The sequence below is a fragment of the Euprymna scolopes genome, chromosome 11 (genome assembly GCF_053919585.1).
Source record: "Euprymna scolopes isolate OS-2025 chromosome 11, ASM5391958v1, whole genome shotgun sequence".
NCBI lineage: Eukaryota > Metazoa > Mollusca > Cephalopoda > Sepiida > Sepiolidae > Euprymna > Euprymna scolopes.
In genome coordinates, this window is record NC_136492.1 from 28506721 (window position 1) to 28528754 (window position 22034).

Consider the following 22034-nt stretch of genomic DNA (forward strand, 5'->3'; position numbering starts at 1 on the left):
AGCGATTGTTATGATGTTGCTCCTAGGATGAAATGTTGGATTTTATTATAATGGTTTAATGTATCTAAAATATCGTTCTAAAGTTACATAAGATAGAGGCTAATAAGTGTGGACATAATAAATTTGTATGTTTTTGTAAAACTACAGTATTTTGGTCTAGAGGGGAATTTCTGCAATCAAAATATTATAAAGGAGATATTACTAAGTTGTAAAATGTATACATGAAACGCTGATAAAGAAAACAACTTAATTTGATAAAGTATTTTTTTTTTTTAATTTTAGCATTAAGTCGCCACGTCCTTATCTACTTGTCTTCCCCACAAGGACGACATTAGAGATGGATTCTGTTTTAATACAGGGGAAAAATCATGCTCCTCAAAAAATAACTGTTCCGCTCCGCATCATTCTGCGATGGAAACAAAATAGTGCCGTCGGCATTCCCTCACTTATGAGGGTGCCTGATTCTCTTAAAGGAGGAGGTAATGCTTAGATGATAGCTTCCTAAAACCGAACAGATACAATACTGATCTCAATCAAAAGATGGATAAACGTGCCATTGTTACGATTTTGGTTCTTTGATACTGCGGTGCGCGTTATGAAAGTGTTCTTTTTGTTTTAGGACCACAAATAAACCGTAATACTTGGCTGCTTGGCCATTGCCAACCGAAATAGATAAAAACAAATTCGTATAAATCGACATGAAACGTTTTTGTTTGCTTTTTTTTATATACACAAGATGGATTTGGTTGTTTGCATTTTTTTTAGGTATTTACTAAAGTAACAACGTGAAGGTTGCCAACATCAACGATGAAAGTGATTCGATGGAACAGGATTCAAAATCCTCTTTGGCCTTTTGGCTAGGAGAAAAATCTATTTGATCTTTATGAACAATAAAATTTACAATCTAAAGTGATATCTTTAGTACGTCCCCTACAAGTAAATGTGGTATTGTGGTGACTGCGATGATTTTCAATTAATGAAACCCATATTTCCACAAACTTTTGATACTCTTATGCTTAATTGTTTTAAATGTAATTTTAAAAAAAAATATTTTTTGCACATGTAAAGTATAGTATGTTTTGATACTAGATTTCATCTTTTCTGTTCTCGGTCAGGGGAGAAATCCTTGTAGACTGAGGTAATTTTTATTTTGTTCCAATTCAGTGTCTTTATTTTAGGAAGAGGGGGCTGCATTTCCCCTCATTAAAAACCGACCCTGTGTTTAACGCTGCCCTCATGGGGAGGCAAATAAATAGGGACGGGATTCCCGGATTCACTTGACACGCTTAAGTCATCAGTTCAGGTTGGTCTCTACTTCACCACCGTCACCTTTCGAGCGGATGGTTAGAAATTCAAGTAGACACTATGCTATAATTGAACCAGAATCCTTTATTGTTAGAGAAAGAGAGGGGGTGGACAAAAAACGCAACTACAAATTCGTTTATCTCGTGAATTTTATTCGAGATAAGTGTCGTACTACATTTTCAGTATTGTCTGAATTGACACGTGCTATAGTTTCAGTTGTTAGATTTCGCGTGTTTTTTTTTTTCTTTTTCTTAATTATTTATTGTCGAAATCTTGTTTCAAAGCTTTTCTTCATGTCTGGGTGATCAGCATCCCATCGCCGCCGCCGTCTACGAAATAAAGGCAGTGTCGCTCGCACGAACAAGAGGCCAGGTGCCCGCCCGGCACCCAACACTCAGCTCGGATGATGTCATTCATTCCTCCTGTTTTTGAACTGTGAGTTCCCCGCGAGCAAACCGTGCGAAAAATGGACGAAATGGGACGCCACATTATTAATCACATAATTAATATCACACACACACACACACACACACACACACACACACACACTGTTGTCTATAGACGTGATTCTTCATTATTTCTTTCTCGTAAATTAGCCGAGTTTTATTTAGGGAGAAAACAAAAAGCGTCTACTCGTGTACTTTTTATGCCATCCACCCCACGTTGAGAATCTCGAGTCTCGTCTTTGTCTTTTGTTAAAACGAAAAAAAGAAACTCGATCGATATACTCATTCAATTCAACCCACCCGGATATAAACTACTTACTTGCATTTTCCAGTCAATCTGTTTAATCAATAACTGGTAATTACTAAACAATCAACATTAAATAACCACAAAATGAGTCATTAATTTAACAAGAAAAAAATACAAAAATAATTTTAGAAATGTAAAAAAATTTATATTTCTATCTTCATAGACTCAGCTGTTTTATACATTTGTATGTACAGAATTCACTTCTAAACTAATTTATCGATTGAGTTTTAGAGCAAAACTAATAGGTTTGAATTTGGACTATATTCGTGAAAATTCAAACAGCTTTTCAGTCAAATTTTAGCAAGAGATATTCAACCGCTCCACTGCTCCAGTATCTCACTGCCCATGCAATCCTCTATTTGTAAAGCCAGGTGCACCCTAAAATGGAGTACTGTTACCACATCTGGGCAGGAGCTGCTCAGTGCGCCCTATCCTGTATTGATAGTTCAAAACCGGTCTCGAAACCTAGTAGGTGATACCCTTTTTTCTTCCCTGTAACCCCTTTCACACACAGAGCAAATGTTCGATGGAACTTCCATCTACACTCTTGCACAACTTTCACAAAAACTATTAGCTACAACTACTATGTGATTTTCTCCACTCTATCTGTGCCTGAACAAAGCTTCTTTCCCAGAACTGCCCGCATTTAGAACACTTCCGCTAGCATGCTTCCCGGTTGAATACAATATTGTGTCCTCCAAGTCTAATGTAAACAAGTTCTTGTTAAACCGTCCTAAACAATCAAATTTTACCTAATTTACACCATAAGTGACTACTACGTCACCAACTTACATTCATTTACTTGGCCTTTTGGTCAAGATCAAAGTGTAGTATCTGTTCTTCAGATGCTGCACTTAAGATAATTTGTACCAGTAAATGGAGGGGAAACCCTCTATACTGGGACAATTATTATTTTTGGTAATCAGAGTGCCCCCTTTTTGCCTACTTTTAGGGGAGCTGGTTTTTACCTCACATTAAAAACGGCCTTGTGCCTAATTTGCTCAGTGGGGGAGCAAATAAATACCATCTGTTCTTCAGATGCTGCTCTTCCATTTCTTGTTCTCTTTCGGTGGAGGAGAAATCCTTCACGACTGAGACAATTTTTATTTTTGTACCTTTTCTCCACGTTAAAAAACGACCCTGGTGTCTAACTCTGTCCCGTGGGGAGACATAGTAAATAGGTACATTCATTAACCCTTATCCTCGAGTGTCCTTTGGGCCTCGATAAGTAAAGTAAAAAAAAAATCAGTTTCGAGTATTTTTAAAGCGGTTTTAGAAAGCAAAACATGAACACTACCGCCCATTTGATTTTTTTTTTTTTTTTCCAGATTTGCATAAATATTAATTCATTAAGTCATGAAGACACACATCAAACAACTTGCTTGTATTTCAAATAGTGACTCATATGCAGAGCTCTATGGACAAATTTATCTTGAGTTTACCTTTGACAACCAAATATTTTCATTTACTAGCCAAATAGAAAAGTTACTAGTCAAAACCATGTGAATTTTGGAATATGACCTCTTCATTTCATGACGAGTATGTACACCATAAAGATTTTTCTGTATTTAAATTTAAAAAAAATTTTCAAGTCTCTCTATATATAAAAGGCAAGAGGCGCAAGGGTTCTCGGTGGGAGGGTACTATGTTTTAGAACTTTTTATATACTCCTTAGATTATAATATCTACGATTTGCGAAGGGGTGTCGTCTCTAGATTTATTTTGATCGACTTTTATAAAATTTACTCTATTCCATCCGCTCGGGTGTTCGTGTTTTTTTTGTATAAAAATGAAACTAAGCAAAGGCAGCTTCCTGGCTTTTCTGCCAGGGACATCCAGGAAGCAATTAGCTTTGATCAATGTGGGGGGGAAACCCCTCTTATCAGACAATTGCTATTTATTTGGACACTGGTTTTCCCCAACATCATGAGAAAACAAATAAATGAAAACAGTGGAAAGCTGAACTGGCCTTCAGCCAACCTTCATTTCTGCACCTGTGCGAACTCCTTCACTTTTTGATCGACATCACTAAATTTGAACGCTTTTCACTTCCTATGGCTTCGTAGCATAGCAGTAAGATGTCACGTTTTCTTGCACTTTCTTTTCCGTCTTTGCATCACGGGTTCGAGCCTGCTTGACTACTAACATTTTTCTTTTTCTTTTACACCTCCAAACACCCGAGCTATGCCGGGTACCCCTGCTAGTTCTAAATATACAACAAATTTTATGTTGATACCTAAAGGTATAAAAATTCTAAATTCTTCAAGAGTTTTTTTAAACAGCCTTCGTTAAAAAAATGTATTTTGTTCTATTAAACTTTTATTGTTTAAATAATTTAACTTTGTTCATTTTATTAAAAAATAAAAAACGGTGAAAATATTTTTCACTCAGCAGTGAATTTTGAAAGATTGTCAATGAAAGAAATACAATCGGTAAAAGATAAGCGTTTCATTATTTCTAGTTGTCATTTTGAGAAATCACTTGCAAATGTGACTGTTTCACTCGCAATGTAGAGTCCTGCTATGCTTAAAATTTGACATTTTCTTATCAGTCATTTTATGAATTTGGACGAAAATTAGAATAAGGATTCCAGACATAAGATTCAGTATCATTGTTTATTTTAATATTTATAATCGAATATGCAAGTGGTGCAAAATGTTATCCAGAAAATTTTACCTGTTCTGGAACGGGTATTCTATGTTAGTTCCCTATGGAAAGGTTAAAGGATAGATATGAGAACTAAGTATATTACTTTGATTCATTGGACTACTTTTCTCATCTTGAGGGATTTTCACAACGTTTTGGTTGATGTAACCTCCGACCTTCTTCAGGTGTATCTTGTTGAACTCTGGAAGGACCTGTGTGTGGCGCAGTGGTTAGAGTACATGGAAAACTCAATTGTAAAACTGACCTGAAGGTTCAATTCTCAGTATTGACGACCGAAAAATACAATTGCGGATTACTTTGGACCTCTATCCAATCGTGGCTGACAGAACAAGCACATGCTACCCCTGCAATGTAAATAAACGGTCCCGTTCAACAGGTCGATTTATTAAGCATTGTGAAAAATCATTCAAGATGAAAACAGTAATCCAATGAACCCAATGTATAGGGTGCCTCCAGCGATTAGCAATAAACTAATCCCTTCTCCAAGAGAGAAGGTAAGGCCTGGGAGAGTAGACCTCAAAAGTAAACTCTCACCGCAAAATCCACAGGGACTGGATCATGCTCAAATCTGATTTTTTTTGGGGGGAGGGGGCTAGGATGCACAGTGTATTTTTACTTCTGACCCCTTACCTATAAAAAATGGCAGGTATACTGTGAACTAAATCAAATTAAATTAATTAATTAATCTTTAATTTAATATTATAAAATTGTTTCTTGCCTATGCGTGACTTGCACATATAAAAAAAGAATTCATTGCTAGCAGTACTCTTGCATGGTCATTGCTGGGGAAAGCAAAAACGCCATGAAGCTTATTCTACCACCTTTTTTAAATTTGTATAAATTTTCTTTTTATAGTAATTCTGTGCACAAACACTGGAAAGAAGGCTATGTTTGAAATGAAAAACATATACATGCAACGCAGTAACTCTAAATCTTTGAAGAAATACAAAGAGTGCAATAGAATTCAGTTGATGTAACAAAATCGTTGAATCGATTTTACTAAAAAAAAATGTCGATGGTTTTGTGATATTCCCTCATGGGCGTCGAAAATGGCAAGAAATCTATCCCTCATCTGAAAGGAGGTGGCAATGACTGGGATAATGGCCTCCTGTAATCTTTTTAAAGTTTTGAGGAATTTAAAGTAGCCCTAAGATATTACGATTCTGATTTTTGAGAGCATTATTTGAATTCTTCAAACTCAAGATGAGAACACTAATCCGAAGATAAAAGTATTTATACCTGAAATTTTGAGATGAGGATCCATTATTCATATTTGGATTCTTTGGACTACTGTTCTCATCTTCAGTGTCATTTTCATAAAGTTTTGATCGATGTAACCTCCGATTTCTTAAGGTGTATCTTGTTGAACTAGAATGTTTGTCAAACTCGGGAATTTGGACGGAATTTCGAATGGAACCTTTTATTTACTTCACGGAGCAAGGTGGTAGACGTAGCTTGGGTAGAATTTGGAGTATTTAAGGGGACAGCTCAAGAACTTGTTTACATTGAGCTTGCCAACTACCATATTGTAGTTGGCCAGGAAGCAGGCCAGTGGAACAGTGTTCCACGGGTGGGCATTTCTAGGAAAGCAGTTTTGTTCATCGAAGCTGCCTTTAGATTTAGCAGGGCTCTAAATTGCGAGTGAAACAGTCGCATTGGAGTGATTTGTGGCGACTAGAAATAATGAAACACTTCTCTTTTAGTGATTGACAATCTTTCACAACTCACTACGAAACGAAATATATCTTTTCAACTTGATTTTTAAAATAAAACAAATTTATTTAAACCAGAACAATATACCCTTTTTCTTTTTTCTTTTTTTTTTTAAATGAAGGCTGTTTACAAAGACACCTAAAGAAATTAGAATGTTTATACCGTCAAGTATCAAGATAAAATTTGTATATTTAGAATTACTTATTTAAAAAAAAAACAAATCTTTGTACATACTCGTCACAGAATGAAGATGACTCTAGAAATCATGTGAGTTTGGCTAGTAAAAATATTTAGTTGTCAAAGGTCAACTAAAGATAAATTTGTCCATAGAGCCCCGTTTAGGCACAGATAATGTTGATCGTGACTGTAGCTAGTGTTTTTCGTGAAAGTTTGGCAAGGCGGAACCGTAGATTGGAGTTCCGACGAGCACTTGTCATGAAAATAAAGACAAAACAGACAGGCTTGCAATGTCTCTTCTGTAGCAAAGAAGTTGCAGGGAAGAGAAAAGTGCATTAGCTTAAGTTTTGAAGCCGGTTTTGAACTCTATCAAGGTAGGGATAGTGCAGTGAACAGCTCCTGGCCAGATGTGGCAAGAGAACTCCATTTTAAGACATACTTGATTCTTATACAGATGATAGCATCGGCAGTGAGATAACTACTGGAGTGGTAGAATGACTAAATTATTTTTCCAGTGATTCAGTCAGAAATAGAGTATGCGCCATCTAACACCAGTTGTAAAATTCTGCTGGGGGACGGCTGCTATACCATGCAGTTAAAGTGTGTAAATATCTCCACTCAACCATCTGTAAAAAAAGTTGAATATCGAATGTAGCAGGAAGTCCTGGGACCATGTTTACCAGAAAGAACAGTTGAAAGTAAGTTGTACACCTCCATTATGACTACGATTCCTACAGCTATGTATTTAGAAAACAGAGCTACTAAACCTGACATGGTGATAAGAGAGAGAGAAAAAAAAAAAAAAAAAAAGGCAACCTTAGACGTTAGTGTCCTCAATGCTGAATTAAACAGAACTGAGAGGGAAAAGATGAAAAAAAAAAAAACACATCAACGTTTTTTTTTTTTTTTTTTTTTTTTTTTTTTTTTTTTTTTTTTTTTTTTTTTTGCACGGTGGTCACCACTTATCAAGGCCCGGAAGCCACTTAGGGATAAGGGTCATTGCAAGTACAGTACGTTAGTGTGGAGATTTGATGAAGTGTTTACTTAAGGGGGCGGTTCATTAGGAATTTGTTAACGTTGGACTTGAAGACATCCAAGTTGTAGTCAGGTGGGAAGCAGGCAGACGGAACAGTATGTATGACATAAAAGAAAGTGGAATCTTAGGATGATCTCCATTCCACTAACTATAGGTACTCAAAAAAAATTCCAAAACTACTTGGTAAATATACCCGGTAAACCAAGTGCAAGATGAGTAGAAACAATTGCACTTAAGGGAACGATTATAATTTTAAAATGATCTCCTGGTTGTAAAACGGGTGAATGTCGGGCATCTGTTAAGCTGCTTCATTCCCAACTAAAACAAAATGATAAAATTAAAAAAAAAATAAATAAATAAACAATTTAATTTTTAAATTGTTCATCTGATGTCGCATAATGCTGCCTCGTTTAATGGCTTAATAACGTGACCCCCCCTCCTCCGCTCCCAATTTCTGTTTTATCTTTTATGAATTCTTCAATAGTGAAAATGAAATTTAAAACATGAAGCAAATTATTTGTATCTGAACATTCAAAAGAATTAAGTATCACTTAATGCTTTTTTTTTTTTTTTTAAATTTTTTATTTTATTTTATTCTCTCACTTAATTAAACTGAACTAATCGTTTAATACTTTTTTTTTTGCCGGAAATCATGAAAACCTGTAATGATCCAAATTAAATTTCTGGTGCTAGTGGATTAGACTTTTTCTTTTTAATCTATTTTTAATTATGTAATTCGTGTTCTTTAAAAAGTAATTACCTGGCAGGGGCAAAGTTAGACACAAGGTCGTTTTTTTTATCTAGGGGTGAATATCCATCCCCCTCCCTCAAAAAGTTATATTTTGGATGAAACAAAAAAAAAAAAATGCCCTAGTCAGTCAAGTAGGATTCTTGTTCTCCTGAGCGAGAGCAGAACAGATACTACACTTCGATACCAACCCAAAGTATGTGTTGGTGTGTTCATACTATTTGAGGATGCGTCCTCGACACTCTGTACAACAGAAGGCAGGCTATTGTGCTTTCCTCTGGCCCTGCTCTGTCAGAATGAGATATGGTTCTATTCAGTCTCGGGAGTTTCCACCCTCCTGGGTCTTGCTTTCTCCTTGAGAAATGAGGAGAAATAGTGAAATCACTCTCCTAAAGTTTCTTTGAAAATTCAAATGGGGGGGGGTATATCCTCTAGGAACTCTTGGTCTCGTTAAGTGAATGTTGTAAAACTAGAGAAATGGTGAGGAAATTACTTTTTTTGTGTGTGTATTTGTGGATATGATCATTTTGAATCACTTGGAGTGATTGAATAATTCAAACAGTTTTCCTTATACTCATCGAATATGAATTAGAAGATTCTATTGTTGGCATTGGTTTCCCCGATATTTTTCTGGTCTGAACTCTTTCTAGAAAGACATTGGGGAATATAAAACGGACCACATGAAGGTTGTTAATTTCCTAATTGAAAGTGATGAACTGGATTCTAACTTTGAACACCCAGGTTGGCAGTGTTTTTAACCACTAGACTATCGTCACCTCCCACTCCTTTTACCGAGTTCTTAATAACTGATTAAATGATACTAACCTAAATTATCAAAATCAATTGAAGTACTAGTCATTAATCTTTTTTCTTTTTTTTTTATGATGCACTATACACAGTAGTCCAAATGATTAGGATTTAGAAATTTAGAAGGCCAAATTTAAGGGCTTGCCCTCTCCCATTTTATAACTGAAATAACTTACACCGTTTTCATCTTATTTGTATGTGAAGCCGCACATATTAGTGTTAACTAGGAGTTAAATCACTGAAAAGTTAAAAAAAAAAAAAAAAAAAAAAAAAAAAAAAATTGAAAATCCCTCCAGATAAGCCATGAAGTCACCTGATGTAGTAAGCTTAAAAAAAATACTTCACGGTCAAAAATTAATTCATCAATGAGTATTAGATGGATAGTCCAACCCACAAAACAGCAATTCTTTCCCTTCTGACAGAAACATCGCTCATTGAATGTGAGGACTAAAGGATAAAAATAAGGGAAGAAACTGTCCAGGAATGGGTATGCCCCTTTAGTATTTCACAAATGAATGCTGATTAGATCGTCTGACTTTTCTGAAAGATTTGAAACCTGAGTGTCTAAACCTCTTTGGAAACTTTTCTTTTAAGGTTAAACTTTCACACTTGGGATTAGTCTCTTCTACAATTTCCTGCAACCTTGATGAGTGGGAGTCAATGTTATGATCACCTTATTCATAGGGGAGGGGAGTTTATAGGTTTCTGCTAATTCTATCTGGGTATATCAGGATGTTTAAGAAAACAATTTTCTTTTGAAAATCTGTGGTAAAAATATTCAAATAGAACATTTCCTGTGTGAATGTTTTGAATTTGTTTAAAAAAACATTTTAATTCGAACAATCGTTTCTGCCCATTTAAAAAAATTACTCTCTGTAACAAAATTAGATATTTTTGAAAAGGTGTGAGTATTTTTTTTTTTTTTTTTTTTTTTTTTTTACCATCATGATTAAGCCTCCAAATTAATATAACCACTAACATTCAAAATTGTTTGTCACTAATTATGACATGTGGGCAAAAACAATTGTTTGAATTAAAAATTTAAGCAAATTTGAAACCTTTACTACAAATTATATTTTGAGCTATGGTAGCTTATATACTATTGAGGTACTACTCTAGGTGTATCAGAATTTGGGGGGAATTTTGGGAATTTTTGACACCCCTAACATGAAACTGCGAATAAAATATAAAAAACTCATAATTTCTCTTTTAAAAGTTGGTTGTTTATTTTCTTTATAGATTATACTTCCAAAATAAACTATTAAAATTGTATGAAAAGTAATAGAAATATTATTTTTTTAAAAACAGTTATGAAATCAATTGAATTTTACGAGTTAAGTATTTTTCAATTTTTAAACTTTAAAAATCTATCAAAATTTTTCTGTTGGTTCAATTTTTACGATATTTTCAGGGTCAATGTGAAATTTTATGCTCTTTCCAATAAACCGAATATAATATTTTAGAGAAACGTTTTTTTTTTTGTTTGCGTGTTTGTTTGTTTTTTTATTAAAAATGTCTATTAAAAAGTAAATAATTAATTTACTCACCGTAGTTTTATATCACAAATTGAAGATAAAGATCAATAAATAATATATTCAAATTTAAAACCGTTGTTTTATTTTTTGTTTTTGTTTTTTTGTTTTTTTTTTAGAAATTTACCTTTTAAGTCCGAAGTTTAAAACCTTTTTTTTTTTTTTTTTTAAATGAAACCTTGGTTCTTGCTCCTTTTAATTGAAAAAAAAATTAGGGTTTGAATTACATTTTTCGAGTAGTTATAAGCTTGGAAAGACAGGAGGCCGAATTATTCAATATTTTTCACGCATTCGTAAGTTCAGTTTCTGACACACCTAGTACTACTCAACATTTGTTTAAATTTAAAGGAATTATATATTTGATTACACAAAAATGACGGTTAATGATAAAATGTTGTGTTCACCATAATTGCAATTTATTAAGAATGTTATGAATTTTACAAAATTCATCCGTTTTGATTTTTAACGTCACGTGCCTAAAGGCGACTTGTGCATCTCTAGCATTTGTTTAGAAGATGCTTATGGAGAGTTCCTGTTGACACTGGAACATCACGGCATCTTGAAAAATCGGATTGAACAAAGAACACAAATTTTTGCTTCTATTTAATGACGTAATGTACTTGCAATAACCCTTATCCCTGAGTGGCTTCCGGGCCTTGATAAGTGGTGATCACTGTAAAAAAAAAAAAAAAAAAAAAAAAAAAAAAAAAAAAAATGAAGAAATGCTAGAAAAATTATCTACCTATTTACTATTATATAAAAGGAACTTTTTGAGTTCGTTCCCTATGGACTCAAAAACAGCTGGGTCGAGTTTTATGAAATTACTTTTTTATGAAAGGCACTTTATATGCCTGGCAGTGTTCTTAGACAGGTTTTGTCTTTGAATATCTCTGAAAAATATTGATAATCGAAATAATCCTATAAAAGAAGGAACAGGCGATTCTGACCAAAGTTAAGATCTTACACAACCTAACATAACAGGTGTATTTAAAAAGTTTTATTACCACACAAGCTGAAAGGTCCGGCATATAAAATCAACAGTAGGTTCTTTGATATGACATGTGTTTGACATGAATGTTTCTGTTTAGAGCACAATTGAAGCATGATACTTGACTTTTGTATTTTAAACTTTAATACAAGCCATTATATATAAAATAATTTTATAAGATCGAGAGTAGGTTCTCTACAGTGCAATGTAAACTACAACATATTATAAACTTAATCACTGTGAGAGGCATGTTAAGTTTCCTCCAGGTGCATCACGATGGGTCCACAATTAGAGCAAGCAACTAATTGATTTGATAAAAAAAAGGCTTATTTCGTCGATTTCAATGGCAATAAAAAATGGAGTGTGGAAATTTGTCTCCTTGCTAGTGTATATATATATATATATATATATATATATATATATATATATATATATATATATATATACAATATTTATTTCAAAACTATATATACATATTTCAAAGGCGTACTGTTAAATATTTAAAAATATCTGGGATGATAGAACCTTATTGATAATTTTGAGAGGAAAAAAGAAATACTAAAGTCACACTGTTGGTTAACACGAATTCAAAATGACTGCCCTCTCTGACAATGAGGTTTACAAGCATAAAATGGCAGAACTGCGGCAAGGGAGATAATCAAATACTATTGATGTAATATGCTTCATCTGATTTTGGTTAACATAATATTTGATATTTATTTACTTAGTTATACATGAAACAAGGTATTTGTTCTATATAATCAACTTTCTACATTTTTGTGTTGGAAAAGGAAGGGAATCCCAGAGGCAAACAGTCTGAGCAAAGAAGCTAGCAGAATAGAAAATCTTTGTATCTAGTGATGTCTACAATGAAGAGGGGAATTTTGCTGCTAATTGATGTTTTTGTTGAAAAAGGGGTATATAATTGCAGTAAGTTCATCGGAGCACATTCTGTGAGTATACTTGTAAGAGAAACAGAATCTAACACTGCATCTGACTGGAGCTTTGCAGACTAGTGTGTGGGACGTATTTAGTTAGAAACGAGGGAAAGACAAGTGATATTATTGATAATTATCAACAATAATTAGATCTTTTTTAATTAGTAAAAAATTTTCTGATTATTTTGCAAAACTAATTTGATTTTTAGAAGGGGGCAGTTTTTCTAATTAATACAAAGTTTAGTACTTATGCATCTATGTTATCACTATTTTTTAATAAATTGTTAGGTGAAAGTACAGAATAGTTACAAAAAACCCTCATGTCAAGCATGGCTTTCTAAATATTTAAACGCAGTAATATAGATTCACAAGTACCTAAAGTTCGCAGATTATTTTTAAAATTTCGAAAGTTTTTGGATGGGGGGCATTTTTATCTAAGTTTAACATAAATTGACCCCCCCCCCTTCTAAGCCCTCTTTCTTAGTTGATCTATTTGGACTGGTCTTTAACCAAAATAATGTTACCCGCATGCCACATTTTTACCAAATTCTATTGAAACCAATATTTCTTGGAAATTGTAAAGGTTTGATCCGATCAATTGGTTGGTCATGTTCCTAGTTAAGTTCATCTCCAACCATATTAGATCTGATTCTTCCAAAAAAATAACCTTTTATTTTTTTTTTCACAAATAGATACTAGGAAACAATGGCTGGGAGTCGATTGTATTGAAGAAAGATTAGTGCCAATGAGTAATGTCACTAGTAAAGTACTCTCTTAAGATACTCCATTTTCCTGTTCTTAATGGTACCATTGGATTTTTTTTTTTTTTTTTTTTTTAAGAGCAATGCATTCTATATACCTTTTTTAACATGCTGTATGTGCTACTGTTTCCAGATCATAAATTATCTGATCGGGAGATCCTATTTAACAAGGACGGATGATAACATGCTAAGAGCATTAAATTAGTATATAGGTAATAAATTAAGATATAGATACACTAATTTAATGTTCGTAGTAGGTTATCACATTCTACCCCCCTTTTTAATAAATAGGATCTACAAAGACTCAATGTAAAAATAAAAATTTAAAAAATGTCACTTTTTGGGCCATATGTGAAACTAAAATATACTTTCTTGGCCTTCGGGCCAGGATCAAAGTGTAGTATCTGTTCCGGCAGATACTGCAAGCAAAGACCGTATGTGGGGGCAACCCCACATATCAGACCTTGGTCAATGTAGGGGCAACCCTTTATACCAATTGTCACTATCCAGCTCCCATTTCCCACCCATCAGGAGCTGGTTCCTTCACCCCCCCCCCTTCCTCTCTCTCCACATTAAAAAACGACCTTGTACCTAATTTGCTCAGTGGGGAAGCAAATAAATACTTCTTGGCCTTCTGGCTAGGATCTGTTCTGTCTAAAGATGGTAGGTGTCCATACAATGGAATTGTCAGACTCCTAAAACCCAAAACCATTCTATTATTTCTCTGGTAATACTAGATTCTGTATGAAATAGGGTGTTGACATCTCCCTACAAGAACTGTAAAAGCCTAACATCAGCATTTCCCTTGTTTGGGATGTGAGTGAGGACCACTTAACTCTCTCTCCTTTGGAGGAAACCCATTTCAACTCTTATAGGGTGAATATCTACATTGTCCTTGTTAGAAATAATTGATTTGCTCTAAGAATAGAAAATGAATGGTTGGTCTTCAGTTTTTAATTTTCTGATTGAAATCAGCATAACATTCCATTGTGAATGCAGATGCTTTATGTACTATATAAATTATCCATGGATACCGGTTTCATAGTTTCACTGCTTAAGGAGGGCATCATATTCACCAGGGGAAGATTTTTTTTTCAATTATTGTTTTCTATTCCAAATTATTACTGGCAAATAAACAAATAAATGGCATCTTATATATATATATGGCAAAATGTGTGTCTGTGTGTATTTTTTGTGTATGTCTAGCAAAGGCTTTGTTTTTTTGTTTGTTTTTTGGCGGGGAGGGGGGGGCTGTTTTGTAGAACATTTTATATACTCCCTAGATTGTAATATCTCCGATTCACAAAACGAGATTGTGTGTATCTTTAATTTGGGCGACTTTTATATGCTATTTCCAAGATTTTTTTTCTTTTTTTTAATGGCACTTGTGGCAGGGACGTCTATCAAAGCAATCAGATTTGATCAATGTAGAGAAAACCCATTATATCAGACAATTGCTATACATTTGGACACTCCCCTTGTTATGGGGAGCTGGGTTTCCCCAACATCTTGGGAAAACTGGCTTGCAGCCAAAGTTAAGTTACGTGATGCTTGACCTCATTAAATTCACACACCTGTCACTTAGCTTTTTAATCGTTGAATTAGAATGCTTTTCAGTTCCTGTCCCGTCGTGGTCGAGTGGTAAGATGTAAAGTTTTTTTTTCACATTCTTTTCCACCTTTACGTCAAGGCTTTGGGTTCGAGCCAGCCTGCCTCCCAAAACTTTTCTTTTACACTGACAAACACCCGAGCAACACCGGGCATCCACGCTAGTATATAACAAAAATATAACGGTTCTGAATATAAAGTTCTTCTCAAACAGTGGATTTCCTATTTTGACCCATGCAACACTTATCAGACATTTAAACGTCAGTCAGCCTTGATTTGCAACCTCTGAGAAAATGCTAGGATTTACCTCCACCATGACACGAATAAAAGAAAAGAATTGTATCTTCTGAAGAATATTTTATTTGAAAAAAGAAAAAATATATTTGATTTCAATAGATATATTTATTAAAATCAATTTTGCACTTCTGTGATCTTTTTCAACTTTTAAATTTAAAATTTTGAATATCAAGTGTTTCTCAAACAGATTTCCTATTTACACATACACACACGGGTCAAAACATGGCTTTATTTGGATTATTCCAACTCCTGTTTTCATCTCAAGTTTTATTCATATTTTCGTTGATGTAACTTTTGATCTTCAGATGTACCTTGTCAAACACGGAAATCTGCACTGAAATTTAAATGGAACCCCTTTAATTTATAGGAATAGCTTGTTCTTGTTCCATCAGCCATGATTGGATGGAAGTCTTATGCAATTTGCATTTGTAGTTTGTGTCACAGGATTGAACCATCAACTAAAAATACACATGAAAAAATTGGAAATGCTTAAAATATCTCGGAATACATAGAAAAATCTTGATCTCAGAAAAAATATAAATTTTCAAAATCTGACTGAAAATAAGTTATGACTATTTTTGTGCCCAACATGAGTGGCTATTTTTCTCTTAATATCATAGGCGTTTTGTCACATTTTTTATACTACTTTTTCAGTAAAAATGTTATATCTTTGTTAAAACACAAAATTAAGCAATAAAATTTTCCATACAAATGTAATTTTGTGTAAGGACTCTGAATATGAGACTGAAAATCTCCAAAAATTAATGGTTTCCAAGTAATTTGCAGTAACTATAAATATGTTAAAATTCCATTTAAAAAAATCCTATCCATTAAACAAAAGAACTTGTTGAATTGTAATTCATTTTATGTACAATAAACTGAAAGCTAATATTAGGACTGTTTCAAAATTAATATATTGCAAGATTTCTTAGGTGTTAATCTACAATAATACCAAACTACCTCCCCCAAATGCGATTATCTTTTTTTTTTTTTTTTTTTTTTTTTTTTTTTTTTTTAGGTAATTATATATGAGAACATTGAAAAACTTAGCAATAATAAAAAATATATATACATTCATTATATAAATCAAATGTTAAGTAATTGTAGATTTTATGGCCATTCTGACATTTTAGGCAGTTAACCAATTTTTTTCTATGAAAATAAATCCTGTGTTTTTTCATTTCATGTGGTTTAAGACTTTGTACGATGGAAAAGCTTGTCACTAGGACTTAGGGTTAGTGGTGGGGTTAAAGGATATTTTGGGGTGTGAGATATGGTCACTCAGATTTAAAGTTAATGGTACGGCATGTTTAAGAGAGTCACTTTTACCTAGATTTAGTGGTAGCGTAATTTTATATATTTATAAATTATTCAAAAAGCAATAATGACGAGGAAATGGAAATTACTATGCATTGAAACTCCTTCCCCTCTACTTTAAATTGTGTCTCCAACCCAATTCCATTGGTGTACAGTTCTCTGCCTAACACTTCTTGTTTGCCACTCACACAGGCAGAAACAATTATGGATTTACCTGATTTTAACTAGACCTCTGTTAGGTTGTGTGCTGATATCTACCAGGAACCGGAGTAACACTACTGTGGTCCTTACCATGGTGAGAGAGGTTGCGCTGTAGGGGCAGAATACATGCATGTGTAAGTACATTAGTTGTCAATGGTGAAAAAGAGGGACATCAAGAAATATTGGTCATTAAATCAACATGGAGAATGAAAGAAATACGCAGATAGATAAAAACGAGTGACTTTTTTACAAAGAGGAGTCATCATTTATCAAGGTCCAGAGGCCACTCGAGCATAAGGGTTAATGTGTGTACGGTAATCATTGGGACAATAGTGTAGTAATCATTAGTACAGTAGAACCCTGGGATATGGCAGCCCTAGAATACGTTTTTTTTTTTTTTTTTTTTTTCCAGGTTACAATGTGAAGTACAATGTTTTTAACCCCTGGTTACGATATTTTCCCCACCTTACAGTGTTATTTATAAAGTTATTTGACTAAATACATGTGTATTATATACTGTACTGTATTTTGTTACTAATTTGTAATGCCATATCCCGGGGTTCTACTGTAGTGGAAATTTGGTTATAATTAATTTAAGAGGATAGTTCAACAAGAGCTTGTTTACGTTGACTTGATAATATTGTAGTCAGCTGGAAAGCAGACCAATAGAACAGGCGAGTTAATTATGAATATCTAGGTCTATGACAACAGCATATTCTTTTCCTTGTTTTGATTGTCATGTATATATATATCCATTGATATCTTGTGTTTTTATGTAGTGATGTGCTTCTCGGTTGATTATCTGTGTCAGATATATACTGGAGAGTAAAAACAATGAACAGAATATGCTGTTGTCATAGCCCTATTTATAACTAACTAGAATAAGTAAAACTTTTTTAGCATATATAATTTTGTGTTATTAAAGTATATTGGAAAAAAATGCCTTAGTGAAGCAAACGTTGAACTCGTAACACTAGATAAAACTTGTGAGTGATATAACTTGAAACGGCTTTCTCCAGAGGTTGATTGAATCAGTTCTATCCATCCTCACCACTGCGTCTCACAAAGGCTGACCAAGCTTGACTATTGTAAGTCAACGATTGAGTGACATTTAGCCACTCGCTGTTCCAATGATGAACTCTGTAGACACGGTTCTGGTTAGATTCCAGGTCAACTATCATCAACCAGGTTTTTTTGTGGTGTCCATCTCATAGCTTTTTCCAACTCTTAGTTTGAGTGATAGCTTTGTAGATGAACTCTTAGTTGACAGCAGAGAGCATGAGCCATGATATAATTCTGATATTAGACAATGTCTTTGAATGGAGTTCAAATGGGATTTGATTGTTTGTAGCGATTTCTTTTTACAATGGACTCACCACATTTCAAACCCCAAAGGACACTCAAGGATAACGGTTAATGAATGTAAGGTTGTAGTTTAGTAATTATTAGTGTGGATTGGATAGACTTTGGATTAGTTAAGGGGACAGATCAACAAGAACTCGTTTACATTGGACTTGAAGGCTACCATATTGTAATCGACCAGGAAGCAGTCCAATGGAACAGTATTCCACACGTGGGCAGTTCTAAGATAGAAGTTTTGTTCATTTTTTTTTTTTTTTTTTTTTACATGGGTGTCACCACTTATCAAGGCCCAGAGGCCACTCGAGGATAAGGGTTAATAGGTATACATTAGTCATTGTGATTTTAGCATAGTAAACAGTGGGAATTTTGTAACTTGGATTACTTAGGGGGACGATTCAATTAGAACTTGTTCACATTGGACTTTTTCTTTTTTTTTTTTTTTTTTTTTTTTTCATAGGTTTCATGGAATCTGTTTAGAATTATGAACAGATATTTGGGAAAATTGATTTCTATACATAAACAAATTGTTGAGTAACTTGATTTCTAAAACTGATTTATTCTGTTGAGTTATTATGGTGGAGGTTTATGCTCATGAGTGCTTTTATTTTATTTAAGTACGGCGATTATAGAGAAATAAACTTTATGTTTATGTTATGTTCTTTATGTACTTAAAGTCGAACATTTCTGTGCACATCTGACTGGCAAAGTTCAACTTTGATGTTTTCTTACAAAATGTTTGTATGCTTGCACAAGCCAGGCCATCTACGGACTGGTGAATTGATCGCCTCCTTCCCAGTGTTTTCGGTTTGCTCAGTAGCAATTAACAAATTCTTCTCAACAATCAGTCTTGTGTGTATATTATTTATTTGCATTGAAATATGGCCAGAATGTGGATGCCATGTAGGGAAAGAGAAGCCATTGATTGAAGAATTCCTTGAATGGTTACAAGTGCCAGCTGAAAGCACTTGGTCGGAGGGAGGGGAGAAGCGATACCCATCATGTAATTCTTAGCAAATGTTCTGAAGAGGTTTAGCTCCTGTAAGCATAGTAACAACGGATCAGACAACACTTTAGGCAATCCTTGTAGGTCGGTCGGTTATAATAAAATGTAATATATATATATATATATATATATATATATATATATATATATATATATATGTGTCAGGTCATGTCATATGCTACTGGTACCATGTAACCCAGTACTACCTGCCTCATGGTCGGGTCACCGGCAACTAAACTGGTTCCCCCCCTCCCCACCAGACTTGTTTGGTGAGAAGGGTGGCTAGTCTCCCTGAAGGATTAAAAACAAGACGTTCCAAAGGGCGAATGAACCCTTTTTCGGGGTCAACGGCCAACTAGCACCATGTGTGTTTGTATGTATGTGTTGGGGTGGAGAGGGCTCCCGTTAGCCGTGGTGAAGGAACCTTTATAAGAGAAGCAAATCTCTGATTTAAAAAAAAAAAACAAAGTGGGAGACCAGTACCCGCATTAAACTGGTCTACAGTTTAACTTGTTGCTGGCTATCTTGCTCTTGCTTGTTGCTTGATCTCAACATTTTGAACCAAGAGAGAGACTTAGCTGTCGTACAAAGTTATGACTCTGTAACATCTGTATATAGATACTCCCTCAGGCATTTGTCTATTAAAATGGTCCTGTGGCGATGGAAGTCATTTTTGGACTCGTGGACTTTAAGTGACTGAGGGAGTGGCACTCGTCTGAAAAGATGTTGCAATCATCAAATATGTATGTATGTGTGTATATATATATATATATATACACACACACATACATGGAAAGAAATATGATACAGTGGATGTATAACTGGTCTTAAAAGACAGGATTAGTTTTGATGAGCTTGGAGGAAGATTAAATATGGATAATATAGGATGTATACAAAAGAGTAGACTCTGATAGTATGACCACATTAAAAGAATGGACAAGAGTTTTTGGGTTAGATGTAGAACAGTTGAGGTAGCAGGTCCAGTTCAAAAGAAGGCTGAGGGAAACAAGAGGATATGAAAAATAGATATGCAAGATACATAAAAACCTGGCCAGAGATAAGTTACTGTGGCACTCAATTTTTCAAAGTCATTCAACACATGCCAGCATATAAAACTGATGTTGAATATGATGATTCTAATCTTGATAATTCGGCTAATTTAACCTGTGGTCTTAATGTGCATCTTTTCGATTTTCAAAATCTTTGAACTCTTCTGCAGAATTTTTAATTTGAACCTACTTGGATCCATAGCACAATGGTTAAAGGCACTGATTATTAATCGGTCTTACGTGACCATTTTCTGGGGGTTGAAGGTTCGCTCTTTACAATAGACAATCTAAAAATATAATTAACATTGTCACTCAATTATGGTTGACAGAATGTGGACAATCTATCCCTCCGGGAAAGGGTTCAGTTTTAAGTTCCATATACATCCCCAGGTCCGAAAAAACATGCACTTGATATTTGAGGGTCGGAGATTAACGTGAGAATGAGCCAAATAATGAAAATCCTCAATCAGCATTACGTTAAAACCTTTTTGCCGCGTTAAAACAGTTATCTCAGGTACAAAATGTTGCATCAAAGATATATGAATTTGGAAGTTCTTAAATAAAAATGTCTTAAGGACTAGCCTGGGTGCCCGGCGTTGCCCAGATGTTTGGAGGTGTGTGTTGAGCAAAAAAAAAAAAGTGATGGCAGGCTCAAACCTGAAGGAGGAAAAGAACGTGTAAAAAAAAATTACATCTTTGCCGTTACATCCATCGCCAAACCGGAAGTGCTGAAGGTTTAAATTAAGGCTAGTCAATCAAAAAGAGGGGATGACTTTCGTTAATATCAGCGAAAAAAGCGACCCCCCCCCCTGGATGAAAAGTGCCCCATTGAGGGTGAAGGAATTAATGTTTTTAGCCAATTTTTCGATAGTTGTCGTCTGAAGGGTCACACTTCTAAACGACACTGATCTTGTGAAAATATGCTGCCTGTCGAAAGTTTTAGGTAGACATGCGTACATACATTTAAACAAACAGGTGAGATTTACATTATAGAAGATGAATAACTTATAGTAAGTATAAAAAAAAAAATTAGAATTTAACTATAAATATTAATGTGAATTCCTGTTAGATTATCAAACTTCTATTTTTAGACTGACTTGTGATTTCATTGTTTTCATTTTTTCCCTAATAATGCTAGAAATGTGCCCCCCCCCCCACCTTTCAACCGTGGCTTCAGTAGCAAGTCGCCATCAAAAAAGCACTTGGCTAAAATAGAAAGTATCATTTCATCATGGCCACTGTATATGACATGGGAAATTGAACAGGTGATAATTAAAAAATAATCCACAATTATATCGTTTTGCAAAGAATGTCTTCAATTTTTTTTAACTGATAAATCAAAACCGACATTTTGTATAATTGAAATGTTTTTTTTTCCAAAGTATTTTTTCAATGAATTAAATTTGTATTTCTCGATGTAAGCGTTGTTTAAATTTGAATTGAGATTTCTAAGTTTAATGCAACAATAAATTTTTATCATTCACAGTGGTGTTTTTGACTATATGGTTATGTGTTAGATTTACTCATTTAGAACTGCCTTAAAGCTTCACCGCTCACCCATTTTGCGACCGCATTTCATACAATTTTTACATTTCATAAGTCACCTTCTCTGCTATATTTTGAAATAAGTTTTCAATTTTTGTTCAGTAAAACAAGTTATAATAAATTACTGGTGTTCAAAAGTCCTTAGAATTAGTAAGGAACATAAGGTTTGTTTTTTTTCTGATTGGCTGTTGGTTACCGTAGCAACTTTTTCATAGTTAATACCTTCA

The 22034-nt window shown here is 34.2% G+C and overlaps 1 protein-coding gene across 1 annotated transcript in view; it reads left to right on the forward strand.

Annotated features, from left to right (window-relative positions):
• The window catches only part of LOC145287813 (ras-related protein Rap-2c-like), a 71349-nt gene that overhangs the window by 36332 nt on the left and 12983 nt on the right, over window positions 1-22034 (forward strand). The gene's annotated exons all lie outside the window — the stretch shown is intronic.